This window comes from Erithacus rubecula (genome assembly GCF_903797595.1).
Source record: "Erithacus rubecula genome assembly, chromosome: 1".
Classification (NCBI taxonomy): Eukaryota; Metazoa; Chordata; class Aves; order Passeriformes; family Muscicapidae; genus Erithacus; species Erithacus rubecula.
In genome coordinates this window covers 21,125,370-21,152,964 of record NC_136658.1, presented here as the reverse complement: position 1 = coordinate 21,152,964, position 27,595 = coordinate 21,125,370, and the positions used below count along the sequence as shown (strand labels likewise).

General features: G+C 38.6%; 1 protein-coding gene across 33 annotated transcripts in view; it reads left to right on the top strand.

Moving 5' to 3' along the window:
- The window catches only part of ZBTB20 (zinc finger and BTB domain containing 20), a 472,123-nt gene that overhangs the window by 97,839 nt on the left and 346,689 nt on the right, over positions 1–27,595 (top strand). For 26 of the 33 annotated variants that reach the window (XR_013776325.1, XM_079321883.1, XM_079321873.1 and 23 more), the window contains one exon: positions 22,718–22,839. The exons of 6 other annotated variants lie outside the window; for them this stretch is intronic. The gene's annotated coding sequence lies outside the window, so the exon portion shown is untranslated. Of the gene's footprint in view, positions 1–19,165; positions 19,235–22,717; positions 22,840–27,595 lie in introns of those variants that run through there. One more of the 33 variants, XM_079321847.1, reaches the window with a different exon arrangement.

The window sequence follows — 27,595 nt, the reverse complement described above, 5'->3', positions numbered from 1 at the left end:
CAGAGATATTTGGAACAACTCTGTTATGGGCTTGTTTCGTTTTTTCCTGGTTCCCTCCCTTTTCAAAGGGAAGAAAAAAAGGTCAATGTATAGAGAACAGAGAAATAGACTTGAGACATGGATATTATGAGGCTGCATAGCCTCCAAGTTTCTGTATATGATCAAAGTGCCTCTCAAGACTTCTCCAGACGTAGCAGCTAAGAGTCATGAGGAGTCTTAATCCCATTGTATCTGTAACAGTGGACATCCTAAATCCTGGGCAAGCCTTCCAGCAATTGGCCTATTCATAATATCTGTATGGTTCTTCTGATTAGAAATTGAAAATGGGAATATCAAGTTTATAGGGAAACATTGCAAACAAGTATTTTTTATAAATAATGAATATTGAGAAAATTTCATGATGTAATAAATGAGAATATGAACTTCAACCATGTTTTTTTGGATGCAATGAATTATTGTACTTTGTATGTTAGTATTCTAAAACTAAACTGTGTTAATTCCCATTTTCTTCCTAGCCAGCTGGTGTCCACTGGACATTAAAGTCCCGTGGACACAATAATAATTGATCTCTTTGATATCTTGTCAAACTCATTCCCTGCAATTCTTCGAAGAGCTCTTAAACTTCTAGCAGAACAATTATCTAAGTAATAATAAACTTGAAACCTAGTCAACTCTGCAAAGCATAGGCCAAATGCTGTGATTTCATACTGAGGCAAAATTTACACTGAAGTCAAAATTAGAAGCTTTGTCACTTCGAGGATTTCTGTCAGGCAGAAATTCCTACTTATTTTCTTCCCCTGTGGTAAGGATGACTGAACAACCTTATGAATTGTTATAAAATTTAGACATGGAAAATATTTTTTTAAGTAAGACATATACTTTTGTGAGCATTATTTTGTTAAGTGAGTATCTCATTTAACTAATAATATTTCTTAAGTAATACTTAAATGAAGTATTTGAAAATGATAATTTTCATTCTCATCAATATCAGGACAGCAGGATCCCATGACTGACATAAGACAAAATTACTGAATATGGACATATTTCTGCCAAGTACAAAATAGAAATAGGAGGCCAAGCTTTAAAAGATGGATGATACTTTTAATATGAATTTAAGTCATATTCTTAACTGGTTTAAATTTATTTGAATTAGGCAGAATGTGTCTGTTTTAAATACTCTTCCATTTTCCACTGAGTATGTAATAGGTTTGAAACCTTTATTGAGACACACTCAGGTCAAGAGACAAAGTCCATGATTTCTCCATCTGAAGTTGTTCCCAGTGGAATGCTTTCTATAATGACAGTAGTAGAGCTTATGTCATTGTCCTCATACCAGAACCTAGCAGGAAAAGTGTGTGGCTGTGAGGACCCTTCACCAGCATCTTGGCATTTTCCTGGTAGATAGCAGTAGATTCAGTTACTTCTTTTGTCATGTTAAATGCTAGTGTGTTTTGAAACCTGCAGTTCCTTGCTTCTCCTGTTTCTTATTCATTTTCGTGTTTATTCTTATCCTTCCCCCATAAATTGTGTTCTCTAATGTCTCTGATGTTTCTGTTTTTCAGTAGCTCTGCTAATTTGTGGCTAAAGCCCTGAATTTCATTGTCCTTATGGAAGTAAAACACCTCTTGAAATCAGTCATGAGTTTATCTTCCCATATTTTGGCCTTTGCTTGTTGTTTGGTAATTGCATTATATCCATAGCAAACCTTCTGTATTTTGGGACATAGGCTTCAGCCAGCCTAAGACTGTTGATTATACATTTGCCTGTAGAATGAATCTGCTTACTTCCAATCCCCTATATTTGGAGCCTGGGAGGACTATGCATGCTGCTTTAACATGCAAATTCTAATAAGTAGGTGAGAATAAGTTTTTTTGTCTGATAGGTTAGTACCATTTAAAGACAAAGATGGCAATCTGCTTGTTCAATGTTCAGTAAGATCTCAATGCTGAGTGTCCAGGGGCTATGCAGTGCTTAAAACAACTTGGGAGCTGAGGAGATAATTATATATGAGAGGAAATACTGGGAAAGGCAAAGAATGCAAATGAAGGCAGGCTAAGATAGATTCACTGCCACAGACTAGCTCCTCATTTACCCCTCCCTCAAATACACAGACAATAGCCCTCAATAACCTATGTAAGTTTGGGAACATTTTGCTGCATCTAAAATTTTGATGCGAGTGATCATTGCTTCTAATTCATATCCAAGTGTCTTAGCCCACCCTGGCTCTTTGGAGTCCCAGCTTACACTTTTATTTGTGTTGGATAGAAAGAAGGAAATGTTATTTCATCAGAGAAGAAGGATTTTATAAGAGTGTTGCAATTTTCTGTTAAGATTATTTCCTTCTGGAGTGAAATGGAACATACAGGCCTGTACACAAAAGGTACAAACTTTGAATGTCAGGTCATTGTAAGAGATAGTCCAAACTAAATACAATTGTCCATAGTAAGTCCTGTGCTTAATTTCTTCCTTTGGTGAAACATAAAAACTCCTGACTACTTTCTCTCTTAGCAAAACTGGAGACTTTCTGTGTCTGCATCTCTGCATCTCATGATGTGCTGTTAGGCTGTAGCAGAATGCTTAGAGATGAAAGTGTTCTTACCCCTCTTTCCCTTAGCATCTAGTATTGGCAGTGGGTTTCTCAGTTAAATGAATTTTTGTCTGCTCCAGTTGCCTGTTCTTCTGCATGTCAGATCCATTACATTTTTTATGCAGTGGATTATGGTGCTTTAAGGACATAGTACATGCCTGTGAGTTAACAAAATGTATGTATTTAAATCACATAGGAAAATTAAAAGTGGTTTTTCCTGTGTTTGGAATGACTAATAGCTTTACAGTCATCAAACTGAGCATGGAATGACCAAGTGACCCTTCCACTCTGTATGCTGACTGGTGACTATAAATGAGAAGTCTTTCCACCCCTGCCATGAGGTTATGTGACATGACTATGTAGCAATTAATGCCACTGTATCATTTTTTAACTGCTACAGAAATATAATATCAGATGCTCAGATGGCATCAATTGGCTTAGCTCCACTGAAGGCAGCAAAATGCGATGCCAACTTATACCAGCTGAGGATCTGGCCCACAGTTAAAAGGAAAAAAGGGACAGGCTGCCAATATGGCAGGGAACATATTGAGATTTATGGTAGTGACTTAATCAGTAAAAAGTTCTGCTTGAAGTGGTTGTCTCTTTGCACATTCATATTAGTCACTTGAGCTGGAGATATTTGAAGCTCTAGCACAGCCTCTGCGGGCACATTTGTGCTCTTGCACTGTGTTCCACACTCTATGCTCTTAGATATCTGAGAGCATCCCACATCAATCCTGTTCTTCTAGCTGGCAGTCTCTCTGTAGAGATCTGCACAGATTCTGGGTCATATATATTTTTCAGCATAATTTTAATTTGGATGACCGTGGTTCTTTCCCTTTTGCCTATCTTTCTGGTTTTGCTTTCTTCATCACACTGAAAAATGGGAGGAATTTAATGTCTTTTGTAATTCTTATCTAGGTGTCCTGTTTGCATTCAAGTATTATGTTAATCTTGATAAGAATAGAAAAATCCAGCTTTGCTTTTGTATTCAACTACATATGGCAGTTTTTTACTTGGAGATAAGGTGACTGTACCTAATGTAATACCTGTAAATTTTTATCTGCTGTAAATATGATTCAATAACTCAAAGGATAGAAATTCTGTGTTACAGAGTTAATGAACGAAATACTTATTAAAGACAAAATGGCTGTAGAATCTCCCCAACTCTTTTCTCCCTCAGTAATACAAATGTTGTAGCATTTGTTTTATAATGAGTGCTGTCTCTAAACTTGCAAGCCATCCCCAGTTCTGATATCTTGTTTTTGATTGTTAACAATCTTGTTTTGATTTTGATTTTGTTAACAATCTTGTTTTGATTGTTCAGAGAATATAATCTTAACAATGTCCAGAGAATATAATTTCTTGGGCCTGGCAGTTTCAATGCTTGGTCCCATCTGTAATGCAGGTTATTAATACAAAGCTGAGGAAACACTTCTCTTCTGCACTGAAATACCTCCCGTAAAAACGAAACAAACTGATTGACAATTTGGAATTGTACCTACAATATTATGTCCAGCCACTTTGGATCACACCCTACAAATACATATTTAAGCAGGATAAACTTTCAGAAGTAGAGGTGTTTGAATACCTAAAGCCTGGAAAGTTTGTTGAGTTTTAAACACGTAATGAATTTTCTATTCTGTGCTCTAAAAGTACAGAAAAACAGACTAATCATTAAAACCTCTCCAGATACAAAGCTCAGTTTTTAAGACATTTCAAAGGATGCTTTGAATGACACTCAGTCTTTTACATCAATATATTTTCCTGCACTTCAAAGTGAGAGTGAGTCTTCTGTGGCATCTGTATCATGTAGGCGCTGAAAAGAGCGCTGAGGAGGCAGGACACAGTGTTAACCTCTTTTTCTTTTAGTTTGCTGATTATTGTGGGTTTCAAAGAATCCACTGCTACCTTAGCTGGAGGACTGTTGCCTGTCTTAGGAAAAAAGTACAGGACCCAGTCCAGCTCTTACTGAGGTCCTTGAAAATATTTGTGTTTCAACCAACATTTGGAAGTTCGAACTTATAGCATGTAGTATCTTCAAATCCCATATGCTGGTAATTTTATACAGTACTTATAAACTCTTGAGAATATTGTAAAGTGCTTATAGGAAAGGTGTGAGTTGTATTAAAATATTGCAACAAATGTTTAGAGCAATATTTATTTTTATATTCTCTGTGGGATTTTTAGAAATTGCATGTGCTTTATAAGTTCCCAAATTATGTGTGTTTTAAAAAGAATTTTAGAGTGGTTTTACAAAGTATCATTGTCCCCATTGATAGATGAGGAAACTGAAACATGGAACAGTTAAGTAATTTTTTCAAGGTTGTAGGATAATTCATGGCTAAAATAGGGGTGGATTCTTTCTTGGCATTGAGTGTTTCATGCACTATTCTGCTTCTTCTCTGTGTTAAAGAATGCTACAATACCTTTATGATGCATTTTAAAAAGAAGTGCAACTCGTGGTCTCATGCTTACAAGTCTCTTTGAAAACCTTTTCTTTAGCTGAACGTCTTCATCTTCTATTCTGACCTCTCATCAAAATTAAATGTTCATACGCACAAACCCCACAATAGAGTGGAAGACTGAATGCCATCTTTGACTTGCCTGGGATTAAAGTTAAAACCAGAGGGCAGAATCTAGCTGAGAAATATTGAGTTTAAATTCTTATAAATGTACTTTAATGCTTCAAAAATTATTTCCTGTATATTGGACCAGAACAGAAGGTTAGTAGGAGATAGATGTCCCCAGTTATAAATAATTGTGACAACAACTAACAGTACAGTGCACTTGAAAGAACAGTTAAGTCTTGCTGCAAAATGCATCCTAACTACAAAAATGACAGCCTGCATGGTGCTGTGGATGGAGGGCAGCTTGTACTGCTATTCAGAATAATTATATTAGCTTGTGTCTGCTTAGAATAACCCAGAGTTTTGTAAATATCTCCTAGAAAGTAATTCAGTGTTTTTTATTCTGGTATTATGTAGGAGTGCCAGAAGACATAGTTTGTAAGAAATTTGAAGTCAGGTTATAGTACTTCTGGGGCTGAATGCATAATTGATATTCTTTTAAAATTACAATAGCTTTTACCTTTCAAGCAGTGTTGATGCTACACTTTGTGGTCTGGCTGGCACCAGTGAAGACTGTGGTTAATCCAGTTTCTTATTTTACAGAAGTCACTGCAGGAAAGGATACATTGTGCTTTCAGACTCCTCAAAGCTTTGCTGAAGTGTATACACTTGATGGAATTTGAAGGAAAGTTTCACTTTACAGAAAGCATAACTTCATCCTGCAGTAGTTTCCAAAATAGTGAATCCTGGCCTGTTCCATAATGTCAAAGATCCTTACTTAGAGTTTAGAGAGAGGTTATTGGACCACTGTTGTCATTAAACTCTACTGCACACTTCTGTAGGGTGCTTTCTGTTCTTGGACAAGCTAAGAAATGTCTTCACCTTCTACTAAGCCATTAGTAACAAATTGGAGCTGCATTTACATTTGAGTTCTTCCTAAATGCTTTCATCATTCTTGTGCCAATGTTAGCCTTAGAGAAGACATTCTCCAGTAAATGGAAGGACACAGTTTCCTCTGCCAGTGGAGGCTGTGTTATTACATATGGTGACCAGTAGCAGTATGTACACATATTCCTAGGGTTACTTGTCACTTTTGGCCCTCCCATCTGATTAGATCTGCATGTGGAACAATGGAATAAATAGGTGGTATCTATGAAGATTTTTCTGTTTTAGATGGGATAAGTTTCTGTTGCAACCACCTCTATATCAGAGGGTCATGGCCATTTGCCAAGTATTGAGATGCATTGAATATTGTTAGTATAATTCTTATATTCCAATAGGAACTTAGTAACTCTTACTTCCATGGAAGTGGAGGTGCATAAAGGGGAATCCAAAGCTTGTCAGTATCTGTCAGCAGCAGATCTGGAAAACGTAAGAAATGCATCATCTCAGGCACAGAGAGGGAAGGATGTACCCTGCACTTACCATGGAGAAACATGAAGTAACTTGTGTTGCTGTCTAAATATTTTGGAACTAATCCAAATGAATCAGATTAATAAAGCTGTAGTGGTAGCCAGCAAAATGCCTTCTTGGACCTTCATTACTGTCTGAAGTCTATGCAGAAAAAATAGGTAAAAAGCTTTACTAACACTGACTTCTTTTTTCCTGATCTATCAACTCAAGAAGAAAGTAGCTTTAGAAAAGCCGTGAAATGAGCCTGTGTTGAAAATTTCTACAGCATTTATAGCCTTTTACTCTCCAGCGTCTTGCCTTTACTAGAATTATTTATTGTTTATCTCACTGAAAGTAAATTGAAATCTTAGCTCGTGAACTAGTCTTCTAGTGGAGCTAGAACCTGCTCTTACTGTTGGGCACAGCTCTGACAGTAGATGACCAAACCTTAACCACGTAGGCCTATTTCTGCTGGGGGATGTTCAGCAGCAAATCGAGATTATTTGGGTTATTTAATACTCTTCCCCCACAGCCCCAACAACATGTAGGACACTGTAACTATTCTTCACTGGAGATACTTTTATTCTTCACCACTAGGAGTTTCTAGTCCAGAAGAGATAACATATAACAGTGTAAGCTAAGATAGCACAAAAAGTTAGACAGAGGCAATGCTTCTGTCTCCTGGTTGTACAGATGTCATTGGACCACCAAATAACAAAAGTGTCATGATGGCAAATTCCAATTCAGGTTTAGATGAATACATCAAACCATATAATGCTGGATAAGACACCTCTAGAATTTACAATATTCAACTAGTGCCTAGCCCATGGCAATACTATCCACAATAATTATATGCTACCACCAGCTATCTCAAGGATCAGTTTAGGAAGAGAGCAGTTGCTTTGCCCAGGGAAATTTAGATTAGATGTAAAATTGGATTTTTCATAAGGCCTTGTTTTTACCTAGCTACGAATGTTTCCTTAGCACAAGTGAAAACTTTACACATTTTAGCTCAAACTGTACTCTTCTAAGCCTCCCACATTTATACCCATCTTCTTGGCAGTCATCCCAAAATATGTTTGGGTTGAAGCATTACACATTACATTTGGTGAAGCTTTAGCATTCCCTGTTGCTCACATCAATCCTTATTTCTGTTTGCTCTTGTAATTTACAGTTCATGAAAATTCTAAGTTTACCTTTGTTTTTGTTGGCGTCTGTACAAGAGAACCCTTTAGCCTTTTCAGCCTCACATCCAAGTGAAAAGCTGAATCCAAAAGGGAAGGTAAAACCTATCTGAGTGCTTTTATTTTAGACAGAAGCCCTTAGCATGCATGTCAGCATTGTAACATTACATTTCTGAAGGAACAGCAGAAGAGCCTTGCTCAAGACTCGACCTGTGCCTGGGCTTCTGGCAGGTAGAGCAGCTGATCCCAGCATGAGAATGCCAGATCTCAGTGGCCATGTGGTTAATGGCCTTAACCAGTTCCTGCTCCCTTCCAATTCAGGCAAGATTCTGCCTGAAATTAGCAGGAATTTGTATGATTACCAGTGTGGGAACATGGCTAATAACAAACTCATACTGATGACCTTAACACAGCGTAGGCAATATTTACTAAACAAACCATTCTGGAGTTGGTGCCGTCTTTTCTAACGAGCCTGTTAAAAGTTGACTCACAGATTTTCAGTTCAGGAGATACAATTTGTGTTTACCTATGGTACCACCTATGCACTGAGCTGTGTATGTACAAGGTTATAATGTTAAGCAGTGAGCTGTAAACAGATGGCACATGCAGAATTTCTGTACATCCACACAATTCAATAATGTACGTGATTCATATTGTGCTTTTTAAGACGCTTGAAAGGCAGTTTTGTGCATTAAAAATTCCCATGTAGCTATCAAATTATTATAAAAGTAAGCTTTAAAATACACCCTTTTCATTTATTTTTGGTGCTCGTTACACATTCTGAATCACTGCTTGTTCAGAAATGTTACCTCTTAAATTAACAAAATATTTTGTAGGTGAGAAACACTGACAATATTTTTTTTTTTTTTTTAAAAAGTGTAACCAGAGTTATAATACAGTTGCATATTTCTGGGAAAACCAGATTTCATGAAGGCAAGCCTGACCAAGCCTTCCTGGTTCTGCTTACAGTGCTATGTAAAACCTGTTTTTCACAGGTCATCAAAGTGTTGCATTATCAGTAGGAGCTCTGATCACATTTTGGAAGTTCATTTCCTGCTTTCTGATTCTTCTTGTGTTGCTGTTGCAGAGGCTGTGCAGTCTGACATGGGAGAAAAGCACTGTTTGCACCTGTTTAAAATCTCCAGCGCTTTGTGTGGTTCCTGGGCAACAGGCAGGAATCCTGAAAAGCTAGGCTGCACTTGCTCAATTGTCGCTGGCAGCTGTGACTTTGAGAGAGCACATAGCAGCTCGTTAGCAGGTTGCTTGTGTTGTGTGACATGCACCAAGCATGTCAAACTCTGAGCTGAGCTCGCTGCCTTTGCTGCCTGCAGTCGAGGCTGGGTTGCCTGGAGTTGCAGACTTGGCCAAGGAAAGCACTATAGGGATGTAAGGTGAGTTCCTCGTTGGTGAAGGGGCAGGGAGGTGAGGCAAGGAGCTGTGAATCGGTGCATTCTGATTAGAAAAGGGGAACGGTGGCACATAGGTTCTCTGCTCCAATAGGTGCTGTTTTCCTCCAGCAATTCTGTTCTTTCAGAGTGTATTTGCAGTGGTAGAACATAGAAATGCAGGGGATAAGATGAATTTGAGTGTGAAAGTGTGCACATAGGCACATACATACATTATATGTGCATTATAATGGGGAAATACAAGATGACTTCATTGGATAATTTTAAATTTTATTATGAGTTTTGATTTCTGGATCTTGTTTACTTTGAGGGATCAGGATTAAATCAATCCTTACAACCTTGATCTTGGCCTATTTAGGCAGCATCCAAGCAGCAGATGTACTCACACTTTTTGACTGGCAAATTCAGACCATTTCATCTTTATATCTACTCAGTTTGTGCCTCTTGGCTCAATAAAGCATCTCTTTGCTCTTGTAAAAGGAGTTAGTATGTGATAAATCTAGTTAAACAAACCACAAAACTACAGCATCCTTTCAATCTGCTGAAATCTACAGGATGGGAACAGATCTGCCATTGTCTTGAGATCTATCTACACTCTATGCAGTTTTAACCAAGAAGGAGTGATCTATAAACTGATCTCTTTTCTGCAGCTCCAGAAAATCTCCTTTAGACACACAGTGCTAATATTGACAATGGAAGTCATTATCCCAAGAAGAAAAAAAAGCGCAAGGAAGTCTGGCTACTAAGGAAATTAGATACACTCATGAACAAAAAGCTTATCAAGGACCACTTAATAAACAGATAGTTTAACAAATATATATATACCTATATGTATGTATAAAGGCCTGGCCAGGTTTGCCAGCAACTGGAAAGATTTAGTGCAAGGCAGCAAGACTTCTCATTTGTCCTGCCCACAGGTACAGTGAGTAACTACCCAGGCTAGAGTCAGGAGCATGCTCTTGAGCCTGTCTGCTGATCTGCAGAGGGATATGATGTGGGAATGGTAGGTTTTCCTTTGAGCCGTGCTCCAAATGCATGCGTCAGTGCTTAGTTTTTGTTGTCTTCTTTATTTGAATGTAGGAAGCTCAAGTTGTCAGGTACTGAGGGTAAATGTGATAAAATTAATAGAAACCAGAGTATGACATAATCATGTACATTCAGCATGAGTCTCTTGATTTATTTTGTGATCAGAGCTTTTTATTTCCTCATCTAGAAAATTGTGATAATTGGTCTTTATCTCATATTGCTGTAAAAAAGCTGTTATGTTGTAAACTTTCTTTTCATGGTCGTCCTTGTGTTTTTCTGTTGTCATTTCCTTTTCTGTCTTAAACTTGGGTTATAATCTGTCTCACCATAAAGGGCCTTCTGAATTTGTCTTCTGACATTAGTTTGGCTATCAAATCATTGAAGGGAATAAACTGAGATATGTGTGTAGGTCTCTGTGCTGTTTTTGCTGTCTTCTGTCATGCAGACAGGACTAAAAAACTTGAAAGTTGGCATCCCTTTAGTGGGAACTCTCAGGTTTTTTTTCCAAGAACAATATACAAGAGTATTACTCTTTAGAAAAGTATCTGTGGTCCCTTTGGTTGGCCTTGTTTGGCACTGTTCTTGATATCATCTCCTCACTGCAGTGAGAAAATTGCAGGTTTCTTCCTTCTCTGCAGGTAATTTGGCAATTATTATGCCGTTTAATATGGCTCTACTTTTTCTAAAATTTAAAAAATTGAGATCTATAGGACTTATTCTGTCATTTTACTACATGTTGTTAGCTGGCAATAACAGCTATGCTGCACAGCACACTCAAGTCAGGGACTGGATGTTTATGAAACACATGAGAATAGGTGTTGCATTTTCTTATGTACTGTTTCATTGTACATGAACTGTATAGCGCCAAAAACACCCACTCAAAAATAAAGTGCAATAGAAAAATGGCATTCAAATGTTAAGGATATGACTTAAAGCTCTTGCAGCCAAGTACAAGAAAGTTGAGAGATTTACGCCATTTATAAATCATATTGTTGTCTCATGTATTCTAGTTGAAGCAGTGGAAAGAACAGACCCCAAAAAGAGGATTATGTGAGATGCTACATATGGGTACAGTAAGATGAACACATTAGCCTGAAATTGTAGTGGAAATACTTCTGAGAAGATTCTCTCTTTAGTTTCGAACTTGTGACCACCATGTTTTAATTCATTCTGTAAATTACTCCTGTGTTTTTAACATCCCTGAATTCTAACTGTCTGCAAAATAAAATGTCCCCTGGCTCAGAATGGCATGCTTGCTTTGTTGCTATAGATGATATCTGTATTCATATGCCATGACACATCTTTCACTGCTTCCTTATGAATAGAGTTGTAGCAAGATGATGTGTTTCACTGGGAGCCTTGCTAGGCAAGAACAGTGTGGATTGTTCAGGAAATACCAGACAATTTCCTGTTCCATAGGCTCCCTGGTGAGACTTTGGGGCTAGCAGATACATCTTGAACCCATCGTGGTGACAATAGACAGGTTGGAAGTGGCTGCATTATAAGCTCAAGACAGTAGAGTTACAGTGACTTTAACTTGGATCACATCCAAACACAATTTTAGAGGGAGGAAGGGAAAGAAAGAAGTCTGCCTCTTGGGTTGTGAGCATGGGCAGAAGCTCTTCTTTTGCCCCATAATGTCTCATCTTTTTGGGTTTTGTTGTTGTTAGTGGTTGGGTTTTTGTTGTTTGTTTTGAGAGGGGAGTGAGGGAGAGCTTGTTTCCAACACTGCATCTTCCACGTCTAGACACTTGTTGGAGTTCGTGAGTTGGGGGTTTCTGAATTCTTCAGAGAGAAATTAGAGTGCAAGGATTGAATTAAAGCCTGTGGATAGATTGAAGTATATTGAGCTACTCACACATAAGGTAGAGGTGTAAGTTTAAGATAAGTAAGTAAGTTAGTAAATTTTAGTATGAGCTCTAATGCTTTTAGTAAGTGAAAGGTTTAAATGCCCGAGTAGAAGTGCAAGTTCTAGTGAAGATTGAAAAACATACTAGTGTTTTCAGTGGAGGCTTTAGGAACATAGTTTTAGAGAGTGCTTAGACATAATAGAGCTATAGTAAGAATAGTACTTACATTTTTCAGATAGAACAAGATAGGCCGTATGCATAGTCTATATGCAACCTAGCATGTTAAGAAACTAAAATTCTAATAAGTTAAAGAGAGATGGTCCGAGTAGTGTCTTAGCTTGTTAAAAAGATCCTATATAAGAGTATGTATTAGAGATAGTTAGTGCCTTTTCTGCTATTCCTACCATTGCTTTTCTTTTTGCTTTTGCTCACCGTCAAGTTCAACACCTGAGAAGAAGATAGGATCTGCCATATCATTGGCCCCACTGGGATCTCAGGGAGCAGCTTCTGCTTCTGTTTAAAACTCTAAAGTAAAACTTAGCATGGATAGTGCCTTTTGAGTCTGATGTGCTTCTGCAATAAATAACCTTTTAGCAGCTATTAGCTGCTTCACTCATTTTAAAAGATAACCTGACAAAGTTTATGCCTAGAGCACTGGAAGTACTAACCTCACAGACGCTGATATGTAAAGACACTTTAAAGGATAGTGTGACATGTTGAATTTATGGACTTTTGGATTTGAGAGGCCATCTCTGTGAGAGAGAGAGGTTTCCATAAAGAAAAAGCTTCCTTTTGAATAAAGACCATTAAGTGTTTACTCCACCTTTGTAGCTTTTGCTGATCCTGAAATAGTGGTACATTTCATGTTGTGTCACAATGTGCTAGGTTCATACAGCAGCTGGAGATGTATGGATTAGCCACTGAGTGAAGTACAAGGGAGAGTGCAGGATTTTGTCATGTTTGTGCTATGTTGTAATTCTGAAGTGAAAACTATGACAATGCTAACAAGGTGCGTGAAGGGGTGTCTTTTTTAACAGGAGTTTTTCATAGAAATGGTTAAAAAAGCCTTGGAAATCTTTGAAGGCATAGTTCTTGTGTAAGGAGATGGCAGAATATTATGTTCATCAAACAAGCATCTATCATTTCATTGCTATTTACTCTGCTCCTTGATCATCCCTCTCCATTTCTGAGCTACCTTTATGTTGGTAGCTGTCACTGAAGACTTCTACTTGCTCCCTTGCATCTGACAAAGATTATAAACAGGACAGATTCTGGTTGTTGACTTTGAGAGTAGATTTTAGCCCAATTTACATAGATAAGATTTGGCGTGCTATCATATCCCAAGTGTCTGTTCAGCAAAAAACATGCGGTTATCTGTGCCTCTATCATTTTGTTTGCCAGCAACCTGGCAAGAAAAACTCTTTTCAAGTTCTGACCTGGCTGATGGCTATTTGATGGCATAGAAAAAGAGGAAATAAATAACAGTTGAAATAGTCCAAAACACAGTAATTAGGTAAAGAATTAGACTGAAATCCTGCATTTCTCTGTCACCTTCAAGAATGCCATTGAACGGTACTTCTAACCACCACAGCTCTTCTGTACCTGTGAGCTAAAGGCTTTGCCCTTGAGGAAAAGGACTTCCCCAACATTGGCAATAACACAGTTAAAGGTCCAGGAATAGGTCAGCCAGTGCCTGCTATGGTCTTGTTGCCATAAGACTATCCATCTTCCCCTTCGTAAAAATCTGGTTGCAGTATTATTATGTGTAACCCATGCTGATTCTAAAAGCAGTATGAATTGTATACATCTTGCACATCAGTTTCAGTCTTAAAAAAATGAACAGGCTTTTTTTTTCCTTTTCCCCCTTCCTTTGAAGTTTTAAATCAGAACTTGCTGGTGACCCACTTTTGCTAACAGTTCTCTTAACTAACCCCTGTACTCACTTATACATTTTTTTTCTCTTCCACCCACTGTCTGTCTAGCCTGGTTTAAAATTTTTATATATGTACTTTTAAAAAATTGATTAGTTGGAGAGCTGCCCGTTCTTCTGCGCTGTATAATAAGGATTTAAAAACTGCACACTGAATTCTGTATAGTGTAATTAAAACTGACCCAGATTTGGACCTGAGAACACCAGGACTTAGCCAAACTTGCCATGAGCTGAGTTCTGATGGCAGATGGAAGCTAATGAGGACACACTACACTCCAGAATTTCCCAGCTGCTTGGCCCCTTTTTGTACAAACAAGGTTTGGAGTGAAGTCCCAATCCCAAGATCATGTTCAAGCAAATGTACTGCACCCAGTGTTTTGGGAAACAAGGCAGTGCTGTTGGACTGCTTCGGGAAAATTTTGAGGCGTTATTTCTAATGGACTTTTGTGTCTTGTGTCATGAATATGCTGTCTTCCATCTTGTCCTAGTCTGAGTGTGATCGTATGGTTTAGACCCTGTATGAATACCCTCCTCCCATTTCAGCTGGGAGGGCTTCTACTTTAAATTAATGGAGTGTTAAAATGCCAAAGTACTGGTCTCCTTCCGACCTGTGGTTCCCTCCAGTGGATTCAATGTCCTGGGACTATTCAGGCAGATGTAATTGAATCAGTTTGAAGCAGCTGTAGCTGGCATGTGGTCTCTCAGATTGCTAGCACCTGCTTGGTTGGGTTTTTTTTGTTGTTTGTAACTCACTGAAGTGAAAATAGTGCCAAAACCAGCATTGGTCTTGGAGCCGATAAAGCACTCCAGCTCCTATATCCCTTTCCCCTTCTAGCCCAGCCACCTCATTACTGGTGCCTGCAATAATGTTGTTGGTAGTGAGCAGAAACGGGTTTATGCTTCCCCTCCAACTGCCTCCCTCCCCTTCAAGCCAGTGCACTGCCAACACTGACTCTCTTCTTCATGAGCATAAGCATAAGACTTAATCGTGCTCAGGTGTGCAGAGCGTCTGTGCCCTCCTTAGAAAATTGGGCAGCCCGTGCTCTGCTGTGTCTGATGCAAGCAGCACCGAATTTATCTGCTGCTCGAACAGTCTCAGTGCTGGCACGGCAAAGTTACTGCTCTTCCTGTGTAACATATGACCAAGGAGTCCTGGGAGGTTCTGTTCAATACTTCTGCTCCCTTCCTCTGGTGTAGTGTACCCGGATTTTGGTAACTGTGTTCCTACTACAGTCAAACTTTTAATAGGGTAAGATTTCAGAAGGGACCACGAGTCACTTGCTTATCTCTCTGTATTGTGTGATTTACTGTAATCAAAGTTCAAATTAAACACAGTAGTGCAGTTGGCCAAATACAGTAACAGCACACAGTGGTGTGGTTTTCAATCTAATATTACAAGATGGCATATTGCAACATTAATTTTTTTAATATATCCCTCCACTGACTTCCCCTTGGTTTGTGCATAAAGTTTATGTGCCTTCATTTTATTTTGTCCCTCTGTGGCCCAGAGATAAAGGATGTATCTGGATTGTTAATTCCAACTGTTTTCATCTTTGGTATTAGCCCCACACATCACTTCTTGCTCTTTTGCTCTCTTTCTCACTGTCCCTATTTTTTGGGTATTAACACTTATTTCTAGGGTTGAGAGGGTCATGTCCTCAATGTGTGATGTGTGGGGCTTGATTGCCTCCTGCAATAGCTTTAAAAATTGTTATTTTGGGGAATGAAAAGTCAGTTCCACCAAGTGTTCCAGGTTCTGAAGCTGTTTCTTTATCTTTCTCTCCTTTTAATCTGTATCTTGAATTTATATCACATTGTGTAACGTTCTGACTTGTCTGTAGGTATTTGGGATGTAGGTGAAGTCTCTCCTCCCATGGAATATTCCATCCCTCCAGCACGTGTGTTAATCCACAGCTTTCTGTGGTTTGCTGAGCTCAGGCATTTGAAGGGTATTTCTGAAGGCATCTTCTCTGGGGTTCAAAATACAATTTAAATTCAGTGGAACTTAAAGACCAGTTTAAGCATATAGAATTAATTTGGTTTTGGTTTTTTCCAGTATACAGACGAAGTTTTCCTTTATTTATTTGTTTATGCATTACAAAATACTCCTGGTTTTGCACTGTGTGCTTAGATACCCTGATAAACTACCCTGTATAACTTGTAATTGGGAAAGTGGTGCAGCTAAACATTTTAATAGTTGTCTAATGGAACTACAAAGGAAAAAAGGAAAATAGAATTCCAATCAAGACAATTGTTTTTACTAATCCAGTAAGATTATGTCACCATTTGATTTTTCTCTTGTCCTGTTGTGATTTGTAGTTTTTTGTTTGTTTGTGGACTTATTTTGTTTTCTTCCAATCTGCACTCTATCTTTCCTGCTTCCTTTTGGTTAGTCTCAAAATGTCTACCAATAAAAACGTCCATTTGTAATGATAGCTTTTGCTACTCTTTGTAGTCTGCAAGTGTTGCAGCTCTAGATATCCCCTACTGAATAAAATGTCAGCCACCAGTTCTAATAGGGGAAGCTACTAAGGCTTAACTTAAGAAATAGCCAAGGACTACTGTGGCTCTCCATTTTTAGAGATACTATTTCAAAACATTTTTGCTATAAGCAATACTTTTTGTGATTTAAATTATGGAGAGTAAATATTTAATATTTTATCTTTTTCAGATATTTTGAGTACCTAGCATCCCTGGATGAGGTCACTAGGACTATGGAGGGGAAATTGTGGTGTTCTTGACACCACAATCAATATAGTGCCCATGGATATCTAAATAAATAGCACTAGCAAATTAGAAAGTGTTTGCATGCAAAAATACTTGGGGGGTGTAGGGGGGGAACAAGGAAAGAGTAAGTATGCAGGTGTCTATCTTAGGATTTCTTAGTGCCATTTGTAGCCAGCTAGAACAAGAAAGCATCTGCCACTCTTATGGTTGTCTTGAAAATATAGTTTTAGGTCAGCAGCAAGTGCAGCTGATATATTTTATTTCTAGAATGCTTTTTTTTTCATGTACTAAAGTTTACTTTAGAAATGCAGGCACTAAGTAATTGTAAATTCTACACTAAGTACAAGAGGTAGTAGAAAACCAGCGGGGATTTATGTTCTTAAGAAGTCTATCTGGCATAAGCAAAGAGAAAATCATGTAGATGTTCTTTTCAGTCTGCTAACGTCCTGATGATGAGTTGTGAATGAAGTGGTGTTTATTGTGCTGAACTATGCTTTTTGTACATTTAATTTGAAGGTATCTGTTCAGAGACTCTGCATCTCTTACTTGGATACAGATAACTGATCGATTTTATGTGAAGCATGCTAGCTTTTTTTTGTGTTTATGGAGTACAGTGCTTTGCAAACTAAGATGTATTAGTAACTATATTAGTCACAGGAGGGTGACAGGACAACAAAGAAAGTTAATAAATTGATAATGAAGTGGGATTATAGAGGATTGAACATGGTTATTAGAACAATTTCAAACACACTTTTTCATCGCTCCCACTCTACTCTGATTGTGTCTAGTGGCACCACCTGATATGTATTGTTGAGTATTTGGTAAAAGACCACTTGACTTGTCACTTAGTGGCAAGCATGTCCTCATGCTTGACAGGGGTCAAGAGGTTAAATGAGTGACAGGCAAGATTCTTCTGTTGGCCATGCAATCAGCCTCACTAGAAGAGCCTTTACTTATTTAAGTTGACAAAAATATTTGGAAAACTTGCAGTATGGTGTCTGAACTACAAACAAATCTTTTATTGTCTGGGCTTTGCCTTCCATCACTGCCCCATAAACATACCAAGTTAAGAAATCAGTACCCAATTTAACACTAAAATGAATATAAAAAGACCAAATATATTGTACTTCTAACTAACATATAAAACTGTGTAAGCAAATCAAACTAATGCCAAGTACAGAGGAGGAGATGCTAACAAAAATGAAATGGGCTCTAAATCTGAGAGTATTTTCAAGAAGAAATCCCCCAACCCAGTTTGTTCTGTTACCTTGACCAGGTGGTTTCTTGAAAGAAGTCTGAGCTGTCTCATACATACTTAGGACATGCAACTCTTGTCCACTTCCCAAATCTTCAGTTTTGGCTTTTCCCAAATTTTCATGCTCAACAACTGGACAGAAGGCTACGCTGAATTAAATTTTATTGTTCTGGTGTTCTCCATCCATTTGCAATGCACATAATCAGGAATTCAGCTATGTCCCAAGAAACCCGTTTAACCTAATGAGAGCAAATGGCAATGGGTGTTCCTTACCCAAGACAGCAGTGCCAACGTTTCTGCTTAATTGGGACATATTTGGCTGGTTCCAGTGCTTCAAGTGATTTTTAAACAGGTGTTTAATGGGTGTGGGATTCTGAACTCTGCCCTTTTGCTACAGCAGTTGCCAAATAAAGATTAACTGAAATAAAAAGATCTAATACAGAATAATAATTTTGTCTTTGTATATTTATTCAGCATAATTTTTACTTCAAGTCGCAGGCGGGTGGGGAGGTGTTTCTTCTCATAATTGAGAAAGTCCATTAAATAGAACAACAGGATGTCTAGCAGGGTGTCCTAATTAAAATTACCCTGTAATTTGAACAAAACATTCATTTGTATGTAGCTAAGGTTGACCTAAACCCCATCTAAATCAGGAAAAAATTATTATACTTTTTTTTTTTTCTGCTGAAAATGAAACTTAGCATTCTGCCAGCAAACAGCATGGTTCTGTTATTATACAGTATTCAAGAGTAAGGATTTTCTCTTCAGTGTTCAAAAAACAATGGTATGAGTAAATTTAAAAAAAGGTTTCTCTCCTGCTTCTACCCTTTGATAGTATTCGTTCATGGTTGCATTTCTGTGGTATTTGAAAGCAGACATACTGTAAACCCATCTGAAGCCTTTGGTTGTGGCCAGTGTACTGGTGAACTAATAAGCAACTGAGATAGCAGCTGCTTCACAGAACTGATTGGCTCAGGCTTGACTTTGCTCTTTGCAGCTCCAGTTTCTGACTGGCTTGGAGTGCAAGTGGGGTAATTTTGTTATCTCGGGGAGTGTGGGTCTGCTCCAGGCTGTCTCCACGGCTGAGGGGACTGTATGCTCCATGTAAAAATGACCTACTCATGCTCTAGCTGTCATGCTATAAAATGCTGCTGAGGCAAATTGTATTTAATGTAATTTATCAAATCAAAGTGGATGTTTGAAAGAACTAACTTCAGAAATGTTGTTTGTATTTAACAAGAAGCTTGCAGCGTCTTTAACTTGACTCCACAAACTGCAGCTTGCTGATGTTGCTTCCAGAACACAAGGTGGTGGAAGTTGATTTATTTATGCCCACTTTCTGGGCAGGTTGGAGGAGGATTTCCAGAAATGCTCAAAACTGCTCTGAATATGCTGCTAATAGATTCAACTTGGACTTCACCATAAGTTGAGTGGATAGAGAATCACACCCTTGTTCATTTGGATAATCCCACCTACATGTACAAAAAGTGGAACTTGATAAATGCTAGTACCTAATTTGGTGCAATAGGAGTTCCCTTCCACTGAATTATTCTTCTGCTTGAACCAGATTTTGCATTTTCATCTCTCAGCTTCACTGGAGTATTTAACAACAAAAGAAAGGAAAGGGAAAAATCTGATGAACAATTTGCTTAACCTACTTTAAGCTCCAAGAAGAATTGTTAAAAAGAAAATTAAATTTGAGGCTGATGTTGTGGTAATACACTTTTCAACTGATCAAGAGCACATGAATAGAAAGTATTCAAATGTTTGCATAGTTTAAATTTTTAGATTTCTGTAATTGTTTTAAAGACAGTCAAAACTGATGCGGGCACCTGTTGTAATGTGGAAAAAGTAAAATTAATTTTATCAAACAGGTATTGGCCAAGGTAATATATATGTATGTATGTACATATCTATTATCATGTGGATATTTAAGTATGAATGTTTTCCAGTGGACAGTTAGTTTGCAGAGAAACATATTCAGTGACACCACTGTAAGAGTATATGCACGAATGGTTTCTACTGGTAACTGCCTTAAAGGCAGATGTGGGAAAGTGGGAATCTCCCACTGGGGAAACCAGCCAAGCCTCTTGTCTAGGGGTTGCATAACTTGAATGTGTATAGGTTTGTGTAACAACCTGTACAGCTGCCCGTGGTTGTTAGAATAACCATGACCATCCTGAGCACGGGTAGAATATTGGAATGAAAAATAGTAGTTGTGGGGATGCTATTGCTTCAGACGTGTGCTGGAAATCATTGTTTTGTTATTGTTGAACACATATGTCATAAATTCTTATGCCTGGTCTGGTGTACTGCCCTTGAGGCCTGGTTGTAACTTGGCAATACAAATTCTATCTGCAGTACTGAAAAAGTGGATATTTGTTGATGAGCTGGTGAAAACGGGTGCAGATCAGGTATCTGCACTGATTCTTTTTCTCAGTTACTTTCATTTCCAAAGATGCTGAATCACCTGTGGGTGCTAACTGGCTAGTGAAGCTCTTCCTTAGTGACTCCTTCTCCTGAAGTTATTGTGGATGGTAGTATCAGGTGACTCCTTGTCACCAAAGGATCTCTTGTAGGATGTAAAATATTCTAATTCCCTGGAGCAGGGAAACAAAAGGAAGGGAACTTCTTCAGTGTCTTCTGTATTCAGCTGAAATCCAGATACCCATCTTATAAAACTATTTGGACTGAGTGGCTTTAGAACTACTGAGGGTTACAAAGTTAGTTTCTAGTCAGGGTGGAATTATGTTTCTTTTCTGGAAGGTAGCAAAAGAGACATGTATGTAACTCCTCCCTAGCTATTTACTGTGACATGTAGTATGGTAACTGTAGAGATGTAAAGGAATATTCCTGCTCTTTATCTCCATGTGTATTTTCTGAAGTCCTTGAAAGATTTTTCAGGAGGTTCACCGTGTTCTGGTAACAGTGGTTCTTAATCACAAGCTTTATCGTTTGCCTTTGGCAAGAATGCTCAATTCTTTCCATTTGAATGTGGGACCTTGCCTTATTGCCTCAGGGAAGTGTGACTGTAATGCATGTCACTTGAGGCTAATTCAAACTGCCAGTTGGAAAATGCCCTTGGTGCAGATCGTAGCAGTGCACCATTATTTCAAGCTATTTTTCATCAGAGGCAGACTGCATCTGTTCTGTGTGATCTGTGAAGCCCAACAGTTTATTTTTGGTTTACATGTAGGGGGGGTGTCTTTTTTTACCTATGAAGCTGGATTGATATGGCTTCCAGCTGTGTGATAAGAGTCTTTCTCCTGTGTCATAGCAAAGCAGGCATAGACATCACAAGGTGTAGGTCCACAGCATTTTAAACTAATCAGTGTTGGTGCTGCTCTGTTGCCATGTCTCCACTTGAACAGTTCTGTTGCCTTCCTAGTTCTAATCCCCAAGTTTCCTGCCTGGATCTTGAGCTGCAGTGAGGGTTGGATGTGGCTAAAAACACATGGGAAAGAAGCCTTCATCAGCTGAAAGCTCCCTGAACCAGGCACTTGTGCAGTCCTGGCTCTAGGATGGACATGGGGACATGTGACAAGAAGAGGAAGGAGGTGAAGGAAGGGTGGGATTGTGACAGCTTCAATTAAAATCAGTTTACATCATAACACAGCCATGCTTATAAGGTTCTGGAAATGATAACCCAGTGGTTTCAGCAAGATACAGCTGTGAGCATAGGATATGATAATCAGGGGAACTGTGGCTTTGGAATTTCCTTCCTCCACTATTTTCTAATACATCATTTTGGTACACATCAGAAACGTTGAAGATCACACACCTCAACCTTTCCACCCTTGAAAAGGGAAAATGATATGAAAGCTTGATTAATTTCTTTTATGAGGTTTGGTTGCTGTATGTCACTGGAAGCAGATCAGGCAGAGGGGAAAAAAAAGAAAAATTTTTGTAAGCAGGAGGGAATTTTCCCCTTTGAAAAAGAGCTAAAACTTCATTAACATTTCAGCCAGCTTTAAATTAAAATTTTCATCTGAAAATAATCTATAATGTGTTTTGAGTGCTAGTGAGTCACATCAGGGCATTATCAGCACAAGTTTCTCGTGTGTACAGCTTGTGATGTGGCTCCTGTGCTGCCAGTGCTACTGTGCCACTCATGCTGGTGCAAGGATGCCCATGGAATTAACACTTAGCCTGGTGCTGATCACATAAAGCCAGCATGCCCCAGGTGATGTGGCTGGCTGGGGCAAACTGAACAGAGCAGATGGCTGCTGGGTCCTGAATTCTACACCTGATTTGTGTGCAGGCTCACTTGGCCTAGTGCTTTTTACCAAGACCACTTCCATTCCAATCCATTGCATGAGGTCTGTTTATCACCAGAAGAGGTTTCTCTTGTAATATTTCTGTAGGACAGACCCTTTGAACATGCCACCAGAGTGACTGGGTCACCTTTCACCCATCCCTATGCCTCTGAATGGTGCACTGGGCACAAGTCATTGAGTTTGGGAAGAGGAGAGGTCAGAAGTGAAGCTAGCAGCTCTGCTGTACAGGGAAGACTGCTTTGTATCCTTAGATTTTGCCCATATGAGAGGATGCAGGCATCTGCAGCATGCAGCCTGAGATGATTTTCCTGCATGTTTTTTTTAAATGTCAAATCTACATGGATTTGTAGCTGTCCTGAGCTGAAGAGCTTTTGGAGAAACACTTTGCTGATTGTATCATGCTTTTGGTAGTGTATATGTTGCAGTTCCTAGCAACTGTTTCTGAAGGGTTTTCCTTCATGCAAGGTCTTTAAAAGGTAATTTTGTCCTGTTTTTTTCCCCCTCTCTCCTAAGGGAACTAGAGGGCTTGACGCATCCTTTACATCCTGCATTTACTCTGACCACAGTCCCTCCCTGTTCTCACAAGCGGAGCTCAGCCCTGCTTCCCTTCCTGTTGATTCCCAGTCAGCTACATGGTAAGTTTTCATTATCTCTAGACTTGTTGCCACGAGGTAAAACTCTGGCAGACTGTCTGTAAAATCCATTAGCACTGGGCATTGAGGGCAGAGCACTTCATGCCCATCAGAGATCGTTCAGTTGTATTCCAGGCTGACTGCAAGGAAAGGAAGATAGTATTGAATTAGCATTGGAGCTGAACTTCAGCATAGATTGTTATAGGAATAAAATATGAAGTAAAATATGTGACAGAATTAAATCCATCAGTTCTAATAAAAGAAACAGAAGAAAGCAAAGAAATATTGGACCCTTAAATCCCATTAACCAGGCCAGAGAGAGAATGCATTAAAAGGAAGCTGCACTGTATCTTTTTTCATTGTTTGATGAAATAATCTTTTTCACCCTTTAAGTAGTGTGTTTAAAACTCCTAGTATTTCTGAAACAAAGAGAAAATACAGCCACCGAGCTAGCTGGTTTTTATACCTTCCTTTCTGAGTATTGTCCTTCAGTGCAATACAGAGCCATTTCTTTGTTCTCACAAGCTAGCAGTTAAATTGTATGTAAATGTATGCAAATTAGATGCTGTCTAATAAAGAGAGTCATTAGATGGAAGAAATATTTAGTTTAGGGGGAAAAAAGAGAAGAAAGCAGGTGTATTTTGCAATAGAAAAATGTAAGATTGCAAAAGCCCCTGAAACTTTGGGTGAAGGCTTTTTATAAAGCCATTAAAATATTTTCTAAAAGACTTGCCCTACTCTTGGTCCTATTTTTTTGTGTGTTCTTTTATGTATGTGCATTTCTAAGTCTCATTGCCTGTGCTATATATACCGACATGTAAGTATTGTATTTATAAGTATTTTTATTTCTTTAAATCATGTAGCTGTTTATTAACACACATTGTACTAGGGTGCATTTTCTGTTTACTGAGTAGAGGTGGAATTCATGTGGTAAATTTTGTTTTCATAGATTTATTTATTCATCATATGCCCTGACTGGATACCTTTTCTCACTAAATCATCTTCCTCCATTTTATCAACCCTCTCCTCAACATTTTTAAAGCTTTATTTTTTCCCCCATTTTATTTATTCACCAGATCTCAGTGCCAGATGCATTCCCATTCTTTCACTTGAATTTTCTGCCAAGTTATCCCTTTTGAGGTATGGACCTGATTTAAGCCTGAAGCAGCAGTGACCTTTCTAAACATGAAGTTGCAGCTTTACTGTCAGGTGTCATAACACTAAAATGCTCAGAATGAAGCTTTGTGTCATCCAAAACTGGAGATTCCACACCCGTGGATGGAGCACTTGTATCTATCTAGGTTCTGAAAGATTTGTAATGGATGGAACTTGTTTTCTTGCCCCTTCTAAGGAGATGAAATTTGAGACTTCTCTCTGTCCACCTTTTGCATTTCTTCTCTTGCTTTTTCAGCACCTCTGTTTGAGTGGACCAGTATACAAAGGTGATATGGCTCAATTATCTTCAAGTCTTTGTAATATTTCATTTCTGATGGTCAGTTAGCATGGTTTCAGACAGAAACAAAAAGCTGTATGTCAACTTGCCTATTTTTTTCTGTTACAGTTTTGCAAGTCTGGAAATCTAAAGACATATATGTATATGTGTATAAAATATATGTATATAAAAATAATGTTGTTTAAATATTTACATACAAAGCCAAAGGATTGGCTTCCTTCCCAGAATTACTGGAACTACCTTCCCCAGGAACATTTGGACTTGAGAAATCTCTACAGCAACACATTTTTACTGAAATTAAACAACTTGTGAAGTAACTAGCTCTGCACCCTTTGTTGTTCATATGGGTTCTTTAGCTTAGAGTGATGGAGAGACTTCTCTGCATGGGTAGTTCATTTACAACTAATTATGATAAGATTATCTTTCATTGCCATTTCCACCCCTCAGTGTCTCACTGGTTTATTTTATGAGAGAGATCTTATGAGGGAAGCTTGGACAGAGTGGGAGTATTTTTGCTACAGTTCTAGGACAGGTCCATGCTGTATGCTGCATCTGAGCAGTGTGTGCAGTCTGGGCACTGCATTCCTTTCTGGACAGCTAAAGAGCAGTCAGACTGATCACTCAGCTCAGCTGATCACCCCAGCTGCCCAGTGTCCCAATCACCCTGGCTGGGCAGTCAGCAGAGAAGTTATAACATGTCTGCTCCCCAGTGGGAAATGTAGGCAGAGTGATTGTCAGGGCATGGTGGAGGTTTGGCAGGGAATATTTCAAGTACTTGTGAAGACATAATAGAATATGTAAGGTGAAGATTGTGAGGAATGCAGAGGAAATCTGAGCTGTAATATAAGGATGTTAGGGAGAGATGAGATTGAAGTGAAGAGTAACCTGGGATATACTGGTGGCTAGGAGGAATGAGGCCATGTTAGCAAGCAGAAAATGTTGGTGACTCACTTGGGGTACCACTCTTCTCAGTTGTCTGGCATTGAAGACAAGAGAGCTGAGTCATTAGTGGTGCAAGCATTTGACACACATTACACGAGTTTGCAATCTAGGTAGGTGTAGTTATGCAGATTCTTCAGGTTTTGGGAGGTGGTGGTTAATCCTGAAACCCCAGTTGGGAGATTTATACTGGACGTGGGACAGGCTGGCAAACAAAGTACCTTCTGTGTCTCACATTCTTGATCAGGTTGCAAAAAATGCATTTAGATGACTGATACTGAAATGGGGGAAGAGTAATGCAGGCTTAGAGGCAGAGATCTGATTAATTCCATATTCCTTCCCATGCTTCCTGTGGTCTGGAATAATTGTTCAGGGCAGGAGAGAATTCAGTGCCTACCTACTTTTGAGGATAATCATCTTGCTACCTGATCCATCTCAACAATAGCAATAATACAGCTTTCCTACTCTTGAAGTACATTGCAGGCATATATATGCATTAAAAAAGTGAGACTTCTGTATCCTGTGATGATGAATCCAGTAGCAGTACTGTAGACAGACATGGGTACCAAACCCCTGGTGCATCAGATCAGGCATCCATCCTGTTAATGTCTTCAGCTTCAGCAGTGGGAGGCACAAAATATCCTAAGTTATAATGGTGGAACAACTAATTTTTTTCACTAGTGATCTTGATAGCAAATGAGAATTTTTAAAGCTGTACCTCTCAGGAGCTTGTGCATCTTTAAAGAAATAGTTTTAAGAAATAAAATATGCCACACTAAACTAATCCTAGAGCTAACGAACAGGCATTGGGACTAGCAGCTTTTGCTATTACCTACTGCTTATTATTGTTATTATTATTATTTCTTTTTAATTATGCAAAGTGCTAATCAGTTTGATTATGCACAGTGCTAATCAGGTTAATTATGCAAAGTGCTAATCAGTTATTCTCTAAGCACACGAGGAGAGCAGAGGTGCTGGCAGTGAATGGTGGTTCTAGATGGGGGTAGTCACGGCAGTCATTCCTTATTAAAAGAGGAGTAGGTGAGATGATAGGGGTTTTTGCTTCCATTAAAAAGTAAATAAAATAAAATAAAGAAAAAAAAGAGCCATGAGGGGGATAGTTCTGGTGGGGTAATTCTTCTTTCACAGCAAGACAGACTTTTTTCCAAGTCAGCTCATGCTGTTGGGTAATTTCTGTAGGAGTTTGAGTGCACTGATTTGGGCAAATGTATTGCAGGGGAGTCTTCTAATGGCAAGGGTACAAGGTGTATCCACTTAATAGGTCTGGGTGCATAACTAGAAAAATCACAAATTAAAGGAGTTTGGTCAACTAACAGAGTCGCCTTTTAAGCACTGGTAAGTGGGACAGTGATAATGTAGCATGGATGGCAGTTGTTTATGGGTTTTTCTGACTGAAGATCTGGTATGTGCATACAAAATGTGGTTTTTTCAGTGTAGTGCCTTTAAAAGCTGTAGGAATGTATGGTCCCTTATCAGTGGAACATATGTTATGCTGTGTTTCTTCTTCCCCTTTAGCACTAAATTAAAAACTAGAATTTTGTACTCCTGTGAAACAAGATATGTTTTCACTGATCTATGTTCTCCTGACAATTACAGAAGATTCAGTGTGTCTCTCTTACTGTGCTCAGTGTCTAATGACTAACCAATATTCCTTATTTGATTATGCTTCAGTATTGGTGTGGGATACATAAGTATTACTTTTTTCAGTTAGTAATGGAGATGACCTTCCCAGAGCAGAAAGCTACTTGCTCATAAAAGTTCTGGGTAAAGGATCTTAAGAGATTTTTTTAAGTCATTACAACAAAAGACTGCTTCATGTAAGGCCATCAATGCTAGAACGTTACTGCACCAGCAATGCAAAAGATATTTGCCTTGAAAAATTATGTGTTGTAGGTACTAACTTATGGGGAATCATGAAAAATTTTAAAGTGTATTTAGAGTAGAAAGTAAAGCAAAGCATCACTAATATGGCTTAAACCAGAGCCTGAAAACTAATAATATTGCCTTCTTGGCTTTGTGACTACTCCACAAGACACTGATCCTTGAAACACATTTACTACCAAATATGTGGTCACAAATGTTCATCTATTCTTATAAATTCTTTCTGGTGTTAGAAATCTGATGTAGAAATAGACAAATCAATGCCCCAGCATCAAGTCTAGTGGATTAGATCTGGAGGAGGGGAGTATGAGATGCAAATGAACTTAAGTGAGAGGAGGAGACACCAGTGTCCTGAGACTCTGCATGCTTTGCTGTCTGAGCATCCACATCTTTCCAAGTGGGAGTCAAATCCTGAGAAAAGAAAACTCAGAAGTTTTCATTTTCAGAAGTCGATATTTCCCTATA